Source organism: Tympanuchus pallidicinctus, unplaced genomic scaffold (assembly GCF_026119805.1).
Source record: "Tympanuchus pallidicinctus isolate F22 unplaced genomic scaffold, pur_lepc_1.0 scaffold2, whole genome shotgun sequence".
Lineage (NCBI taxonomy): Eukaryota > Metazoa > Chordata > Aves > Galliformes > Phasianidae > Tympanuchus > Tympanuchus pallidicinctus.
The window spans coordinates 45,455,325-45,475,431 of NW_026294721.1; positions in this window are offsets into that span (position 1 = coordinate 45,455,325).

The window sequence follows — 20,107 nt, forward strand, 5'->3', positions numbered from 1 at the left end:
GTTCAGAAATGTTCATCATAGCATATGAGTTGCAGTGTTTCAAAGCTCTATAACCATAAAAAACACTCTCCAGTCTCTTTTCTGAATGTTTTTTCTCCAAAATATTTTGCGTAAAGAAACAAAATATGCTTTACAGTTCACAAACAATAGAGAAACACGAGAGAACAATAGGCCAAGACCATACCTAAATTCAGAAATAAACTGCTTGAAAATTTCATTTTATATGATCAATGAATATAAGGATGCTATAACTATGAAATACACAAGAGAACTTAGCAAAGCAGATGATGATAACAAATGGAGAATAAACAGAAAGCTTACCTCTATCCTGGGCTCACTTACAAAACTTCAACGAAGCAGAATCCCAGAAAAGATCCTTCCTCTCTGGCAGTCAGCTCTTAAATGGGTCTGGGAGAGGTGCAGCAAGGTTCCACCCCTTCCATCAGCATAGCTGAATTGCCTTCACCTGTGCTCCTGTGGCTGACTCATTGCTTGCCTCAGGTGATCAGTCAGAGGTTCAGGCCGTGACTCAGCAGTTCCCATACACATTTTTAAAAATGCCAACAAATTACTTTATAAATTAGTTTTGAAAATTATAAATTCCTCCAAGGCTGTCATTCCATACCCTGTTAAATCCTCTGGTTTCTTTCAGGTAGTCAGATCAGTCAGCAAAGGTGCCTCTGCCCACTCACAATACCATAATCTGATTTATTGTCATGGTTTAACTTCATTTAGACAATTGTTTGGAGAGGATTGACAGCCATGTGGAACTGCCTTAGGACATGAACAGTAGATCTTATTGAAGCTAGATGTTCTTGGAATATATACAGACAATCTACCCAGCAGCTTAAAAGCAGCACTCATAACTACTACATCTCAAGACACTGTTTGGTGCCAGCAAAACTTTTGTTGTTGGCAGATACTGGCTCTTGCCAAATGAAATAAAAGTTACTGTATTTTCCTGGAGAAGGAAAGAATGTTTAAAACCTGCAGTAGTTTATTCAAAGAGTAAAACCTAGAAGGTATTTAAGGAAAAGTCCAGAAGTGCCCCTAGGTGCTTGGAGAGAGATAGAAATGTTCTTTATAGGTTTTTTGCATTGTGTGTATACACACAGTGCTCTGAGGTGTATTCTCTTAGTGTGGACATTTACTTCTAAAAGTAACACCACAAGGAAAGATGAGATAGGAGGAAACAATCACGGGATGAAGAGCTTGCCATCTTCAGATTTATACGTCATACTTTATTGCTATTTTTAAAACATCACAAATATTTGTTTAAAAATTCAGATAGTTTTATAAAGTCCCAAAAGCTTTAAAAACAGAACTAAGCGAGCAAAGATTGTAGTAAAAAGTGCAGAGAGGGATGTAGGGGGAACAGTTAGGTCATGGCCTGAGCTGTTGATTGAGCATCTGGTGGAGGGTTGGCCCAAGAAGCACAGGTGCAAACAATTTACCTATGCTTCCCACATGACCAGAATAAGCGAACCCAGGGTTTGCTTCTCCCCCTCTCCTCCCCGGCGTTTCGGGATTTATTTAAAGGTTAGCCTCTGACAGGAGAATGTCTTCTGGAAGAAGGTTACTTCTTGAGGTGGTGTGCTTTGCAGGCAGAGATCCTTATCACCAACTGGGTGAGTTGCCTTTTTCTTTCTCTATGTATGTATAGTAACTGTTGAGTCACAGCCTGAGCCATTGATTGAGCACCTGGGGAAAAGAACCGTTAGCCCTGGGTGCACAGGTGAAGGCAATTTAGCTGTATGACCAGAAAGGGTGGAGCCTGGCTGCACCTCTCTTAGATTCTCATTTAAGGGCTGACCCCTACTCTGGAAGACTCTTTTTCTGGAGGTCCCTTTTTTGTGGAGTTTTCCCTGTGGGCTTAGATCTTCAGTGAGGGGTGAGTAGATTTTTTTTCCTTCCCTTTCTATTGAGTTAGTTTCTCTGTTACTACGTCTCTTGTGTCGGTTTTCCATTGTGTTGATCTTCCTGGTTGTTATGATGTGACTATTGCTGTTCCCTGATACTATTAAAGAACTTACTGGAAGCAGTTTTGCTCTTCACAGGACAAATGAGGGCTTTCATGGAAGTGCTAGTAGGGTATCTATCTAGCTTTTTTTTTCTGTTATATCTGTAATGGAATTCCTAATACCTTGCTGCTAGCATTCATCTAATGTCTGTGTATGTGTAGCACTCCATTTTAAATAGCCTTAAGATTTGAAGCTTAAAAGGAAGAGTAGCGATCTCTAATTTTCCTCGCAATCAATCGTGCTTGGAAAATAAGGGATGAATAAATATGAAGCTACTATTCAATTACAGAGACAAGCAGGAAAAGCACAAGATAAATTAAGTTTTTTCACTTACTCTTTTGGGTTTTCAAAATTACTAAAGTAACCTCTTTAAAAAATCTTTTAGTGAAATGCACTAGCTTTTCATATTGAAGCTTTTTAACTAGCAACGTCTATAGCATCAGACTAGGTATTTTCCAATTCTTTTTTTGTCTGTACAGTATTTTGAGTATATTTTGAAAGTATTTGTCTAAGCATAGGTAGCATTTCTTTTGAAGGACATTTTTGAGAGTGTTTTCTGTTACTTATACTTTTTCAAGAGCAGGAGAGGAAAAAAAAAAAAAATCCAGAAACTAACTTTAGGATTGTTTAGGATTGAAATCACTGCTGTTCATGAACTGGTATTAACAACAACAACAAAAAATAACGTTGGGGATTATCTCTTTAGTAAATTCTGGTTCAACTTCTCAACAGCTGTTGTGCTGGAAGAAAGATCATGCTCTTCTCCATCAGTAATCTGATTAAATCTCTCATATAGTTCATAGATTCTCAGTCATTTAAATTAAACTAGATGCCTTCAGACATTTATTTATTATTATTGCTTTCACCCCATGAGCAAGTTAAGTAAGAATACGATAACAGAATCAGATAAACTCACGAAAGTAATGTGAATGTTGCTTCTTATGAACTTTATTTCTGCTTTCATTTTCTGAAGTACTCACTGTGCTCAAAAGTGATGTAAAGCTCCTTGATGAAGCTGTGCAAGCCCTCATCCAAAAACCTTACACTTGCTGTTTAACTCTTGAACCACTAGTCAAGGGTAAAAGGGAAGAATGAGTTTGATAAAAGCTAAAGACAGAATTGAAATATAGCAAAGAGCTTTAGGTCTAAAGGAATTTCTTATTTTCCTTATGGAGAGTGAAACAGGCTTTTTTTCCTGGCTGGAAGAAAGCAACCTATGAGGGCTGCAGCAGAGGTTTTCATGTTATTTCTTGTCTGAAAGCTGAAAAGAGCTTTGGAACCAGGAGGAGGACTAACCAGAATTATTTTCCTCTTAAGGGTGAGAAGTAGTAGGAAGCAGAAGGAAAGAGGAAAAATGGCCCCCTCAGAGATTAGATGGCTTGGTAGATGTCAGAGTGGGTGGTTGTGGAGTATTTCTCTAGGGTATTTTGTAGCATTGAGAAGACTCAGACAGAAGATTGAGCTTGCAAAGGTGCTACTTTCTACAAAGTATGTCAGTATGTAAATTTCTGAGCAGCTCTGCAGGGTGGGGTCTGTAGGGGTCACAGAAAGTGAGCCAGCTCTGTGTGCTTGTGGCAGGGCCAGTGAACTGCATTTAGTGTTGCATTGGAGGGGAAATAGCCATCAGGTCAAGGGAAATGACTATTTCTCTTTGCCTGGGGGGTGCAGAATTTTATCTGAACCATATCTGTGTAGTTCTGGATTTCTCACTGCATGAAGATATTGACTAATTAGAGAGACCAGCTGAGCTCTACCAGTACCTTCTCAGGGGGCTGGAGTGCACAATGACCTTGGCTGAGAGCAGGGCTTACTTAGCAGAAGAGAAGGCAGGACTTTATATGCAGCATCAATTGCTGTTTTCACTGAAGGAGAGGAACTTATCAAGGAAGCAGTGGCTCCTTAGAGAGCTGCACAGAAAAAGGGAGAGGGACAGCTCTGTGCTCAGCAAGGGAAATTTTGACTGTATTAAGGAAAAAATAATGAACAAGAGCAAGCGCATAAATGAGTTGTCCAGGATATATGTGAAACATCATCAGGAATACTCTTCAAGGATGGAAGATGCTGGGGAATATCTCTCGCTTGCAATTTGGCCTTACTTGGATCAGGTTGGATGAGCTGAATGCCAGAGGTCTCTTCCAGTCTGTGTGTTTCTATGCATTTGAGATCCACATTACTTGTCAGCTACATTTCTCTGGCTATTTTTGAGTTCTGTGCAAGATTCTTCATGCAACTTAACTGAATTTCAAGTTCTGTCTTGCATATGCTTCAGCTCCAATCTTTTTCACCTTCTGATACTGTTATACCTATTTTTAAGAGGTGCTGGCAGAGGAGTAACGATATAGGGTTGCTGATTTGATTGCTTTGGCAGTAGGAGATGGGCTTCTGTGCAATAAACTTTCTCATGATTTGTGGAGAAAATGTTCTTTGGCAGCAAAGTTATTTGGCAGTGTATAAGATGGTGTAAAGTTGTTTGATAAGAGTACTGGTAAGCTTAAACCTTGCTTTTTGAATACATTTCCTCAATTTAATAACTGGTAATATTGCAATACAAGGAATTATATATTTCTTTTGCCTTTGGGTGTTTTGAATGTGTTTTTTTTTTTTTTTTTTACTGTTTCAACCTCTGCTTTAAGTTCGCTCATGCAGACTTCACAAATGATTAGAATTTTGTATAGTAGATGTAGTCTGGCCCATCTCAGGCTAAGGAAAGAGCAGTTAAAAAAGCAGTTAACTGTGCCTGTTCTCCTACCTCTCTCCAACAGTATGATTGTAAGTTTAGTCACCATTTTACACAGCTTCTCTTCTCCTTGGACTTAAAGGGTGAGTGCTGTAAAATGTTTTGTACACCAGAGTACTAGGAAAATATTGTTTGCTACTGTTAAGTAGAATTGGGCATGGAAGAAATTAAGAACTGCATAAAATAAATGGAAGTCTTATTCTGTAACTTTCTTTTGTTTGTAGGGTGTAAGATATTTTACTGTCTGGAGGCTGATTGGCTAGGAAAGAAAATTACATCAACAATATATGACAGACTATAGGAAGAGAAACAAGCCACTGGGGGGATGGGGGAGTGAAGGGGGAGTAGGAATCAATCAATGGTTCCACATAAATAAGGACATTACCTGTGTGACAATCTGGGGAAGAGAAATATCTTGAGAATCCTTAATCTGTAAAAGCATGCTAGTTCAGCTACTTCACCCTCGCAGGTACAGAGGAAGTTGACTTCTGATAAGTCACTTTCAGTTTATGTTCCTGTTTGGGAGCGTTTAAAGGAAAATAGCTTGCTTCCCTATGGAGCTTGATTTTTTTTTTTCCCTTTTTAACTCAGAGTTCATATCTCAGATAATTCAACGTTGCTTCTCTTCAGAAGGTAGGGATCTGATTCTGTGAACTATCTGTTTGCAGAACTGTCCCTTGGGTGTGGAGAACCAAAAGATTTCAAATTCTCCTCTTAATACCTTGTCAACATACTCCATTTGCAGCAAGTAATGAAGTCAGTGATTTTCAGTAACTGATGTAATATGCTCCCTATGATTAACACAGCTAAGTGGGTGGGCAGCCTACTTCTGACTAAAAGCAAAGGCTGGTATTAACAAAACAAATAATTTGGGGGAAAAAGCACTTTTTCTTTGCATGCAGTCACATATGAATCATTAACTTTATATCACCTGTACATTCAAATTGTTTGTTTTTCAAGTAAACATTCATCAGCTTGAGAGAAATAACAGCTACACAAGGATTTCCTTGGTTCTAGCTACATATTTTGATTTCTTACTTGGTCAACAAACTTTCTTGATTTATGGGAGACCCCGGTGGTTTTTTCATTAGTTGTACTTTAAATCCCTACTGATGTTGTGTCATCAGTTTCATTTTTGTTTCTTATCATCTAGCCACTCACCTGTGTACACTAATTTCCCTTTTAGACTTTTAAAAGAAGAAAAATGGAACTTATATACCTGTTTCTGTATTAGACCATTTAAAGTACACATGTATAGCTATCAGCAGCAGCTCTAAAAATCAAGCATATAAAATCAAACATCCCAGAATACAATCTGCTTGGTTTTTTTTCAGAATTTATGAATGTACTTTGTGTACTACTCTGTTTAGACTGTATATATGTGGAGTACATTCCCTGCTCATTTCAGTGAGACAGACTTGTTCAGGCCACAGTGATCTGGGCTGTATGCTTTTCCTTTATAAATGTCAGTTGGTTTTGTGAATTGAGAGTATACCCATAGCATAACTTATGTTGGAAATAAGTTATGTTCTATGGATATACACAGCATTACAACTCTTGTGGTGTTTGATTGTCTTCTGTAGTTCTATTTACAAGTATAGGAAGCAGTTTATGATGCAGCAGTGCTCTTGGGGGGAAGCTGGCATTATAGCAGAATCTGAATACGGCAAGAAATAGAGAAGCATTCCTATAAGTGCATCTGTCAAGCCATGAGGTGCAGGATAAAATGAAGTGACAGGTTGCACAGAAAGAAATAGCATAATATGAAGTGAGTTAGTGATGCCAGCAATTCTTAGTAGTTGAGAAGATAAGGGCTGCGAAGTTGAGGTGGCACTACATGATTTATGTGCAAGAGGCAGGCAAAGTGATGTTTTAAAAAAATGTATATTTTAAGCTGCTAAGGTGAGTTTTTGTGTTCAATTTCTACGTTGCCCAGAATGAGCACTGTAATTAGAAAATCTGTGTTGCTGGGCTTAAGCAGTTTTTCAGTGGCTTACTGTCTCTTGTGGTATAGCTCAAATAGGATGACATGCTGTTTAGAAATATTTCTTGAGAGTAGAGTCTTGCTTTTCTTATGCCAGTTGTATGCTGGCAGGGTCTATTAATTTCAATTAATAACTCCTGACTTTCATTTGTAGAAGTTTGTAAGTATTTATAATAAAATTAAACTTAATTTTAAGAGAAGATATTTGTTTTGTCTCAGTGTGTTTATTTTCAGCCTAGTCATAAGATACTATGTTGGGTTTCAAAAGCAAATCATGCCATGCAAAGTACCTGAATTATTCATATTTGAATTGAGCTGTGGTATTTTCTTTATGAAAATCACTGAGAATGGAAGGAGTATACAATTACAAAAAAGCAATTTTTATAGATGATATTAGCGTGATCCTAGTTTTGAAGACTCCTAAAAATAAAACAAAAAATGTATGAAATAAATAGATACTGGATATTATGTTAAAACAATGTTATTTTATCACCCATATTTTCAAGCTTATTGAACATTTCTATCTGCTGTATTTTTACTCTAGTTGAGCAATTGCAGTCCTAGCTATTCACTTACAGTGGTGAATTCTTATTTTGGAGCTCAGTGTCTCTTTCAGAAGGATGTCTCAATGTTTAATGGTGGAACTTAAGAAAAATTTATTTAGTAGGAGTAGTGAATACTATATAATGCATTGCAGGTTAGAAGTAATCTAAAAACAATGAATAACACTGTCAAAGGAAGCTTGTTGAAGTAAATATACTTCAACAAATATTGTAACTATTAAATGATAATCATCTTAGAGCACAGCAGTACAATAGTTGGTTGTCAGGTCAACTTATAATAGTCACTGCTCACTGCAGGGATAATAGCTTATTAAGAGGCACAGAAAATAATATATATGCATTTGTTGGAGTATGACTGATACAACCCTCATTGTACTACAGCATTCCTGTGTTCATGACAGCTGTGCTGTAAGGGACTTGGGGCCATAAATGTATTTACCAGCTGCTGTGTAGAAGGAAAATCTATTGCAAGAAATCTCTTGTTATAGGAATGCAGAAGAGGTGTTGACCGTTGAATCAAACAGTGGGTTCTCAGGATCACTGTAATCAGGGCAGGCAAAATACCTTTTTGATGTTGAATACGCCTGTTAAAGAACTTCGCCTGAATCTCATCAGTAGTTGGCAAACTCAAGTGCTTTAGCAATGTTCTCATTATTGATGTGTCTATAAAATGGCATAGTATGTTATATTGTTTTTCTGTATTCTCAGTGTAAACTAAGAATATATTTTAATTCTAACCTGTTAGAAGTATAAGCAATGTGCAAGACAAATCTTTGTGCTTTTATACAGCACATCCTATACTGGAAACTTCAGTTTCTGTGCTAATTCAAATCACATTACTGTGCTTGAAAAGAATGTGCTTAATCTGTGAGCTACATATGTACCTTTATTTTAAGATTTTGGGTGTGCAGAAGCAGTCATGTTCTTTACTGTGTTTTTCTAGTAATAGATATGTGAATGTTGTTTGTTAACTGTTAACACAGTTATTATTCATGGTGGAGAGCTCAATGTATTAAATGAGCACTTTATAGAATATTCTTTTAACTTCATACATGTTATTTATCAGTTTTAAATGGCTCCTTGCTCTTATATTATGAAAGAAAATAGATATACCTCAACAATTCCTTTTCAGAAATCATGAGCAATAGCTCATGAACTTAATCTTCTGAAAGATTTTGGAGAAATGCCTTTAAATTATATGCAAGTACATGCCTTCTTGTCTTCCCTACAGCTTACCATGCTTTAGGAGCATGTGTTGATTTATGCATGACCTTGCTGTATGTCAGTATGCTCCCTGATAGTTCCTCTTCTTTTTGAATATACAATCATCTCTAGTTCTATGGTATTGTGCCTAATCTTTCTGAAGAATCATGTTAATAAGGCTTTTGTTTCTCCTGAATGCAATTTCATATTGAACATACCTAGTGTCTTAAGTTCATCACAGCTATGCAGTGCCTGCATTACTGTGTTAATAGCATTCCTAAAATTGTTACAAATAATTATCCTTGAACTACTGAATAATATACTGTATCACATATTCTTTTGCTATTCCTGCAACTAAATTGCAATGGCAAGATCATAAATACGTGTGACTGATGACAAATACAAGCAGTTATCTGTGTATAAATGTGCCTGAATTCTGTAGGCAGGATTACTACTTTGCAAGATTTAACTTCCTTTGTAGCACAACATGTACCAGTGGAAAAGGATTAGTATTAACACAGGAACCCTAACTTTACCACTAAAGACATAACTGCTGTGAAATAACTGAAAAGCTTTTACTAAATCTCAAATTACAATCTTTTTGTTCAAGGAAAGTAGTGATATAGCTATAGAAATTATCAGTATCATAAAGATAGATAAAAACTAGAATGAAAACCCACTACAGACAGGCTGTGGCAGATGTTATTTTTGGAGCGTATTTCTGTATGACTTGTGAGTTTCTCTCATGTATTACTATCAAAGAAAGGAGGAAATAGCTTAACTTCAAGGAAGTGCCTTAGTCCTTTACATCTTTACATCTTTTTCCACCAGAGGGTGGTGATGCACTGGAACAGGTTGCCCAAGGAGGTTGTGGGTGCCCCATTCCTGGAGACATTCAAGGCCAGGCTGGATGCAGCTCTGGGCAGCCTGGTCTTGTGGTTGGTGACCCTGTACATAGCAGGGGGGTTGAAACTGGATGATCGTTGTGGTCCTTTTCAATCCAGATCGTCCTATGATCCAACTCAAAGCACCTGTCTCTCTTCAGAAATAAAAACTATTCATCTGTCATTCTCCAGCTTGAAACTGGATGTTCCCAGGTACTGTTTTCCAGGTATTATAACATCAGTTGCCACAAAACAGTAGGTTCACTATTGAACTATCACTGTTGAATTGAGTTGTAGTGAAAAACTAAAATAACTAATTGAAGTTGTACAAGGTATTTCTTTAAAGGTTAAGGTTAATATAACATACACTGTCAAGAGATTGATAGCAAAGGTGATAATAAGGAGATTGTCATGATCACAGTCCTTAAGTCCATATATGTTTGCTCTTCAGACAATTGTGATTCAACCTGAATTCAAATGATGCATTGAATTAATCAGTTGATTTCTGAATTGTGTAGAGCTGCATTAGGACAGACAATCCATAAGCGGAAAGGGCAACAGAAATACATATGTGAGCAGCTACCCCATCTCCATATCTCTGGTGAGGGATAATTATCAGCTGAGAAGTGGTTATCTCCATCTGAGCTCTAACAATGTTGACAGATTAATATTTCAGAAAGTATTCTGAGAAAGCAGGATTATAGTGTATAGATCCTGATTTTTAAATAAGAATAAGAGAACTGTTCCAATTTGTTTTCTACAGAGCAGTTAATGCAGTACAGCTAGACTCAAAATTAGTTCAGAGCAGGAAAAATGGAGGTCAAATACTTGTCTGTAATAAGTAGAACCCTAGCTTAACTCCCTTGACTTTATTAGGTTTACAGTAGGGAACTTGACTCACTTTCCCTGGCTGAAACTAGCCTCCAGTTGTTGATATTATGAAGTTAATTGTTTGGAACATCAGTCCATGTCAACAAAGCTTTCAGAGTGCTCAATGGGATTTCAAGTGTCAAGCTGTGAGGTTTTTTAAAAATGGTGAGTTTACATTCAGGTAAAACAGTGCCCTTCAACTGTAATAATGAATCACTTCTTTGTTTACAGATGGGTATTCATCATGAGACATAGCGTGTGTAGACACTTTTGAAGGGGGAAAAGAATTACGACAGTAAATGATCTTTGCAACTAAAGCTGGGTATGCAGCAAAATGGGAAGAGGGAGAGCATGTCAAATTATCTTTTCAGAAAGGAATTATGAATGTAAACACACACTGCTGTTGCCTGACCCATATTTAAATAGGAACAAAAGATACAGTTCAATATTAAGATGTCCTTCAGTAAAGACAAATCAGCACAATATGAGGTTTCATTATCTGTCTGAGTTGCTTGGTATACAGTTTTAGACTTAGAAGAAAATACTTTATTTTATAGTGAAAGGCTACATTATCTAATATGCAGCAGCTGCCAATGGTCTACCTCCCTCTGGCAGCCAAGGAAGATTCATCTATATTTGCTGTTCTTCCCTGTACTTCTACAATTTCTTGGAGAGATTAATGTTATTTATTAGACTCGACTGATGAAATTACTCATGATATGATCACACAGTTAATTTAGTGAAATTGATTAGTCTCACAAAGGTAGTAAAAATACAGCTGCACAGGCTTAAGCAACCCAAAAATGTGCACAGAATTATCAGAACTTACACTGTAGTTGCCACCAAATTACTAATACTAGTCATATGATATTTATCAGTTGTATGCTCACCTGTCTTGCAGTAATACCTGTCTCATGCCTTACAAGTCTATATTTGGAATCTAATTTCTTAGTTGTGTCATCTCCAGGGTGGTCAGTATTGTGTAGAGAATTATTTTCCATTGTTGCTCTCCTAACATATTAGTTGTCCAGGAAAACCTCAGAAGTAGAAGTGAGTTTTTCAGATGAGCAGTTTAGAGCCGACGTTCTGTAGCTGGAATGTGTAAATGTGAAGAGTTCCACAAAGCTACTTAATAGCATAATCCAAAGACACATACCTCAGTGAACTGCTGACATAAAGATCTGGATATGACACTTCTTAATTCTAAAGTTCCAAAATTTCAAACACAGTCCATTCTTCAAGAGAGGAATATGCTTTAAAAAATGCAAGTGTAGAAAGTCTGTAATCAGATCATCCGGTCTGGGTACAATCTCTTTTGGGGTAAATAAATTCTAAGACTCCCAAGTAGCCTTTTCTAGGATATTCTGTGTCTGAAAGTCCTGAGAGTAGTCTTGGAGGATCTCTTCACAGATTTAGTCTGTTAGTATCTCAATAGCATAGACTGATAGTGAAACAATGCCCTGGACAAAGTGCTATAAACTTCAGGTGTAGAGGCAGTATTTCTCCTAGGTAACCAGTGATTTGGAGTTAAGGAATGTTTCTGCTTTCCTCAGAGTATGAGAAAGGAATCTATGAAGTCAATTGTTTAGACAATGATACTATTCTTAATTCGTAAGGAAATTGTGCTCTTTTTAAGGATTACAGTTTAAGAAAGCAAGGAAGAGTATGTTGCCAAATTCAATGCAGGGATTTTCTTGGGGGAAAAAAAAAAAAAAAACCTCCACAAAAGAGCAGAACTGAAAGTATGTTATCTCAACAAAATATTTTTAAAGTTACAACACAAGTGGGAACTATTTATGTGGTAGCACACCCAATTGGAAAAAAAAAAAATCAAAATTTACTAGTGATTATTAAGAAATGCATGGAAAGCGTGGCAGATACAATTTGTCCTCATTTAAAAAAAAAAAATTGTAAAATCAGCTTTTCTCTGCAAACTGTAATTGAATTGAAGAAACAGGAATACCTATGGGAAGACATTTGTAGAATAATTCTGCTAGATTGAGTGTTAGGCTAGGTAGTAGATGAAAGTACTGTTGCTACTGTTATTTAACTTGCCATTTTTATTAGTGGTATTGATAATGAATGTAATGCAGTTGTGACTTCTTTGCTGCCATTGAAAGACCCAACTAAATCACTTCATTTGTATGAAGCAGCAAAAAATGCACTGAAGTAATTTTCTTTATCCTTTCTCAGAATATCTGATATGCTTCTGATGATGCTCCAGCAATATTAGTTTTGGAAAAAAAAGAGGGACTTCTAAAATGAATCAAAGATGGTGCAATTACTGGTGCCAACTTGAATTTGATGAAATAATTACATCTTACATCAAGAAAATTTAGGCACAAAAGCTTTTGAAGTGGGTAATGTTATGCAAATCATTGTCAAAGCTGTGAGTTTCATGAAATCCAGGAAGCTGGCATCATCAATTCCATGAGTCTCTTAGAAGTATGGAAGCTGATTATGGGGGCGTAATTTTCTTCTCTAAAGTAAGGTGGTTAAGTTAGCATAAAATGCAGAAAATATTTGACCATTTGAGAAACAGAACCAAGGGTAATGGAATCAAAAGGAAAATTTGTGCTAAAGTTTTTGTTAAAATTGACCTCTCATTTAAATGAGTTAAACATCCATCTTTAAGGCAAATGATCAACTTAACTGTATTGCTTCGTACCATAGCAGTATTCAAGATGCTTCTTAATATACAGGAAGCTCAAGTTATGGCATATAATGTATGCCTTTTGATACATTGGCTAAACACACTCCTGTGAACAACAAAAGAAGCATGCAGCCTTGTTTTCTGCTTTGAATTTCAGAAGAGATTTCAGAATTCATAATCATTCATAATTCAGAATGCCTCATTCATGTCATTGATTTCGGCAGTATGTATGTTTGCAAACAACTGTTTTCAAAGGTAAAGTACAGAAATGGAGCAATATCATCAAAAATCTGACAAACACCTTGAGAATGCTCTAAGAATTGCAGGCACTTCAACTGAACCAGATATTAATGCATTCGATTTACAAAAATAATATCCTACTTCTATGGCTTTGTTACATTTTCTTCAAGTTTTAATAAGAAATACATCTTTAGAAAATATGGCTCAGGCAAGCCAGAAGGTTGAACATCCATGCCTTAGATAGAGAGACAAGGAAGTCAGCCAAGAATGGTAAAAATTTTACTGCAGCACTCAGATTTCCTCAGGTGTTTCTTAGTACTTTGGTTTATCTGATATAGAAGAATAGCTGTTTGTGTGTCAAAACCTTGTTTTGAGTCATCTGAAATTTTGGCCTTTTACCTTCTGTGGATCTTTACTATCAACTTATTTAGAATTAGTATGCTTACACTCTTACATTGTAATTATCTCTATAATTCTAATGAAAAAATCAATTTATTACAGAAGAATTTTCCACATATTTTGCTTATTTTCTTATGTGTGTCACTTACTTGCACAGTGATACTTCTAATATCTAAGACTAACATATTTGTAACACAGAATACTGAGAAGTAGTACATCCAGAGTTACATAGAGGGAGCTCTTGCTTTATTTTTCCATGACAGAAGGTTAAAATATTTCTGGGTAATGAATCATTTTGAGTCATGATGAAAATCATTTGTTAGATGGTAAAGGATCAGATGAGAAAGTCAGCTATTGTATAATAGTTCACTTAAAATGCCAATGCTTTCAGCTGCCATTTCTTTATGTACACATTAAAAGAAGAAACTGTGTGGCACTGAATTTTCATGATACCTCAGTACTCAAAGAAGAAATTTCTTACTCCACTTTGTATAAAATAAGAACAATAACACTGTGAAATTAACTGTGAAAGAGTTAGTACTTGTCATGAGCCCTGTGTAGCTTGGCTCCCTTCTTTATCTTGAATTTGTAACCCTGGGTTTCGTTCCCATCATTGTTAACCTGTTATGTAATCTGTAGATGCAGTTAAGAACCTTTCATCTGTTCAGTGTGCTTGCTGTGTTTCAATTTGCCTTTTCCTGGAGTTGTTTGCTTTTCATAGAATGTTTGAAGTCTAGCTGCTAAACAAACGCTAGAAAGAATGAGGTTTCCTTCCTTGTTACCTATATGGAAACTCAATTTCATTTTTATCACAGATAATGTGAAAGCATTTTCTTTAGTAGGAATCAGAAAGAACATGCTTTGTAGGCCCTTTGGGTAGCAGATTGAGTTCTGTGTGAGGAAAAATATGAACCCACACCTTAGCCAGCATATAACTAATAAAACAAGTACTCTAATTGGTGTAGTTTTTGTGAACCTCTTTCATAACCAATTATCTATCACTGTATTCATCTTACAGTTGTTTAAAGTCTGCAAGTAAGACAGTATTTTTAAATGGTGTTACATGTACAGGTTTTTTTATTTTTAGAAAATGTTTCACATCAAATACAGCATATTTATGAAACAATGTGGAACATCTATAAGCTCTGACATCCTTTACAGTAATTCAGCACACTGTGTTTTTGTGTTTAATAAGATAAAATAGTTGTATGAACTGTCTGGCTGTCAATCCCAAAGGCTGAATAGGTTGGCTGCTCAGGCAGGATGTTATGCTATGTTATACTAGATGTGTTGTGAGGTACCAGGGGGTAGTATTGCCTCATGTCACCATTCCCCTGAGTTATACCATTAAATCTGTAAAGCATGAAAGATTTAATAGATATCTAGAAAAAAACTAATTTAAGCAAAGTGACTAGAACTTGCATGGTTTATAGAGATGGAAGAGTATGTGACGTCTTTCTTTCAAGATGCTTTAGAGAACAAAATTTTTGTCATATTGAGCAGATTAACTCTCCTGGAATGTGGAGTCACTATATCTGTTTATATAAGTTTACAGTAAACATGCTTGCAATTAGGTGTTTACTGTAATAGCAACAATCTGAAGCTTTAATAAGTCCTGCACCTGTGTCTAGAATCAGTGTTCTTGTAAGAAAAATGCTGTTCACTGGCAGCCATAGCTGAAGAGTCCTTATGTTATTTGTATTAGAGTGTCTTCATTTTCTGGGAGCGGGAGGTCAATACTACTAAACCACCAAATTGCAGAATGTCTCAGGTTGGAGCAAGAGATAGAATCTCCTTGTTCAGTTCATTGTTTGGCTTTTTGGGGGGAATGCAGTATGTTGTGCCATAAGATGATGAAGAATTTCTTTCCATGTTTCTTTGCAAATAGTGTGCTCTGTTCCCCAGTGGTATTAAGCTTTGTAGAGTCCAGGCTTGTACGAATTTTTGAATGTTCTTGAATATGCTAATTTGTATGAAAAATGAAAATATATGATGAATGCAATTGTCATTTGCTTCCATCTTATAAGTTGGTGTGTCTGTCATTCATTTAAAAAAAAAATAAATCCAAAAGAAGTAGGCTCATGCCTATGAAAGATACTATAAAAATTTGTTATATACCCAATGTCCCAACACTTTCTTATTCAAAACTGAACAATGACTGGAGTCTATCCAAATGCAGACAAATACGAAATGTTGCCAGTATACTGCCAGTATAAAACCAGTCTCTCTTGCTAGTGTTCAGTGTCCCTAAGGGAGTAGTGACCTGTACACTTCCATCCCTAATAGCTACTTTCCCAGGAACAGAAGGGAAGAGAATGTTTGTACAATCAACTTTGGTGAGTTCAATTGCTTTTTCTTCATATTTTGCTGTGGTCTAGTGGTAGCCAAGGACCCCCAAGAAAGGACCGTCTTACTAAATGAGGTTTCATGAGCAGAAGAAGAGGAATCAGAGGAAGTTTTAACTCTCTACTCATCTATTATGATACATTGTTTTCTAGTCTGTTTTTATAAAGTCCAGTAAAAATTGTCTCATTATTCCTTCAATTTTGCTGTAGCCTAAAACTGTTCATCAACTTATTTGGAATACCACAGCACAGTTCAGTTTGAATTTGGTCCTTTTGAGCACTAAAATATGAGGCCTTACAACAACTGCCCAAGAGCCAAGATTGTATATGGGAGACAAAAGGAGTCTAGGAAGTCTTAAATTAGGATTTTCCCCATCTCAGGCAATGTCTACAGGATGAAACCACCCCCATAGTTCTTAACAGAGGAGGATGTTTCTGATAGCAATCATCTGATTCAGACAAATTCTTAAATAAGGATAAGCAACATAACTCATTAGCTAAGCAGTCTTCCCCTTTGACACAAGTTCCACATTCTATCCAGAGTTTATGACCATGGGAAAGGAAGTAAGAATGTTCCCAGATCTTTATGGGCTAGACAGGCAGAATCTGAGCTATTCCAGAGGAGCCTTATCTTCCTCTTCCATGTCGCAGTTCTGTCCTTGAGTTCATGAAGACAGAGCTATTCACAGCATGTCTAGAAAGACTCAAGAGCTGAAGAAAGATCCTATGCACTGTGAGAACACTACTAGATGAGCAGGGCCTCTTTATTGTAAGCAAGAGTATTGCAAGGCATTTTTATCTTTAATTAGTTCAATTGAACTGCATTCATTGATAGTAGCAAATTGTAAGAGTTTGTGTTAGCAGAACAAGATCTTGCTGGTGTTCAAGTTTTTTCATTTTTGATTAACTGTCATTTAATAAATTCAGATTGCAATCTCAGGAGTATTCCTCCCTATTTTGTGCATATGTGATGCTGAGGGTCTTAAAATGATAGGCACGAAGGTTTTGTAGTGTGGTCTGTAGCTGATGGTGTGCATTACCTTTAATAAGGGAAGTTAATTCAAGAGTGTGCAGCAGGTGCTGATTATGAAGTGAGGATAACAACAACAATTTCAAACCATGCTGTTTGTTTAGTACTAAATTTTTGTGAGACTTTGCTCAACTTCCCTATTGTTTGCTAATCCCATCAGAAGAAAGAGCAATGACTGGAGTATGATAAATAGGTGCAAATATTGTGCTCTGGTTACTAATGTTATTGGATAATATTTCCTGAGTATCTAAGTATCTATTAACTACTCTGCACCCTATGTTTTGACTTTTCTCTAAAGCTAACTAAAATTTTGAGAACGAGATGAATAACAAGAAGAGAAGCAGTGGTGGCTCTCTTGACAGTGGTTGTTTGTTCCCGTAAGTGTCTCCTATAGAATTTGATGACAAGTAGGCTAAAGTTTTCAGCTGAGATTCCTCTGAACAAAATGAGAAACTTTGATTTGATGCAAGGCATGGTAAGCAGGAAGACTCATGTGAATGGTGTACTGCAGGTCTAAAATAAAACCTTAATGCAGATCTGTGAAGAATACCCTGGTGGTACAGAGACAAGGGGAAATCCAGAAGGTATCAGATCAAGTAGTGATCTCAAAGGATTGTGTGCTAAGTAATGTTGCAGACCATGGTTTCCTTCCTTTTGGTATAGGAAGGCTGGCTGCATTCCTGCTGTTTATCTCCACAAATGTGGTCATAGCAGGTAAAGTGAAGCTTGGAAGTAATTTACTGTTGTAGGTGTGTGCTTAATGCGACCTGAAAATGCTTGATAGCTGTGGACTCTGCTTTTCATTATTGTCTGATATCACTTATTTGATCATACAGAAATTAGGGTTTAGACTAAGAGAATAAACAGAGTGGTACTTGGTGAGTATATTTAATTGCAATTTTCTTAAATTCAGACATCGCAATTATTTCTGTGGCTGGGTTTTTTTCTATGAGAATAATTCCTGATGTTTATAATTATGAAGAAGCTGCCCTGTTAAGTGCTGTACAAAAATAACTGAGAGATATGGCTCTGAAAAATATAATACCAGAATAGCAGAAAAGAAAGAGCAGAAATATCTTACCCTATTTCAGCTGCAGAACAAGGGTGTGAGTGTGTTTCATTAGTGTAGAGGCAATTGACTTCATGTTGCTTTTCTTCCAAATAGAATTATTTGTTCCCATCTCTGCTGCAATGAGATGGTGCTGGTATCTTGATAGATGATTTAACTTTGGTGTATACCTTTGGTGTATATGTTTTGGACTTCATTTTTTGCAAAGTAGCTTTATTGTTTTCAAGTATACTCTATTATTGTGATGATTTTCTGACCCTTGTTTTGCTCTGAGAACTACAAAGATAGCTGTTTCTGGTCTGATTCTGTAAAATACTGAGTCCCATTATCTTTAGTAACTTGCATTAGCTCACTGAAGGATCAGATGTAGTCTAACTGCAAAGTACATGATCTAAATTAAAGACTGTAATACAACAGTTAAATTCCATGTCACTCAGTCAATGAGGTGGCAGTTTGGGAAGTATTCATCAGTTTACAATTTCAAGTCTTTCTGGATTATAAATGTTGTTGTCCACTCTGCAATACTGTAATTTCATAATCTGCTTGAGGCCATCCTATCCTTCTCATAATATAATATTTTCAATCTTTGTTAATGAAGGAGAAAGTGCATCCAAAAATATTTATCTTAGAAGTTGATAAATATGGACTGCAAGTATTGGAAGGTACTGCCAAGTCATTATGGTAAGAAGTGGAGAGTAGAGAACTATTGAGAAGATGTTTACACAAATACTCATTGGGAACACCTGGACACATCAGCTGTATTAGTGAAGTTAATTGTTGAGCATGACCCAGTGTCCCTTCAGTCTAATTGCACTGATTCCTAAATGTCTTGAAAAACCAACAGCTGAGCAACGTGCAGCTGGGGGAAGGGTTTCAAATGCAGATGTTTTCCCCTTTTTAACAGTGATTTAGAAAGTTGTTATTTGAGAGATCATTATGATAAACAAACTTTTCCTCATGTAAACTGTGGGGACAGTCTGCCTGCACTCTGCTTTCTCATGAGAGTTCAGTGAAAATAAGAACATGCAGATCTTTGCTCTAAAGAACATATATAAGTCAAAAACTCGCCTGTTACTCACTGTAACATCTTTATGCCTGAGTGTTCATAGCTGAATGAATTCACCAGTGTACTAGTGACTCTAGCTGAAAAGCAACTCTATTCCTTTGTCATGTCAGAATATTTCTTCAGAACTGTTTTGTTTGAAAATATTTGCCTGTTTCTTTTTCAAATGCTTCCTGCAAACTTTGTAATTCTCCCTCAAAATGAAAAAAATATTGGTTAAATATTTCAAAAATATTTCCACTAACTTTGTATATGAGATTCAGGGGTAATAACTTTGAAAACACTTCATGATCTGATCTGAATTAATTGCAAATGTATTTGTTTGATACAAGTTGATACTAAAGACATTATACCACCTAAGCTGGGCAGTATTTTGCTACTTTTTCATGATATATTCAACCAGTATGAGCAATTCGAGCTCACTGGGATTAGCTTTCTCTTCTGTATAGAAGAATATGTAAATATGGTAAAAATACATTAATCACTTAATATTTTTAGCGGAAGAAAGAGTTCAGTTGCCATGAGAAAAAATATTAATCTTCTGTCAGCATTTCTTTGTTTTGAGACTACTTTTTTTAGTGTGTAAATACTATGTGTATTGTACAGATATCCGGTACTGAAGTGGAACTGAGTACAGTTCACAAAACTTTTACTCTATTCTTTTGCTGAATATAGAAAAAGTCAAAGCACTAGTGGAAAAATTAACCTGGCTTTTAAATAAAACTCAGTGCTAAATATCTGTAATCAACATAGGAAAATCTGCCAGAGAATTTCAAGCATCTTGCTTTTGCTTGATGTACAGTTTTCAATCCAAACTACCATAGTTTGTAATCTACTTCACATGAGTGCATTTGGCAGGAAATTACAGCACCAGGTGAAATCAGAGCTTGTGCAACATTCAGGGGGGAAGTCTGAGCATAAATTTTCTTTAACATCCTATGTAAGAATATGCTCTGCATGAGACTTCTCTTTTTTTTTTTTTGCTTGATTCCATATTACATTATGGTAGATCAGATTTAACACAGGTTTCTTTGATCCTTACTTCA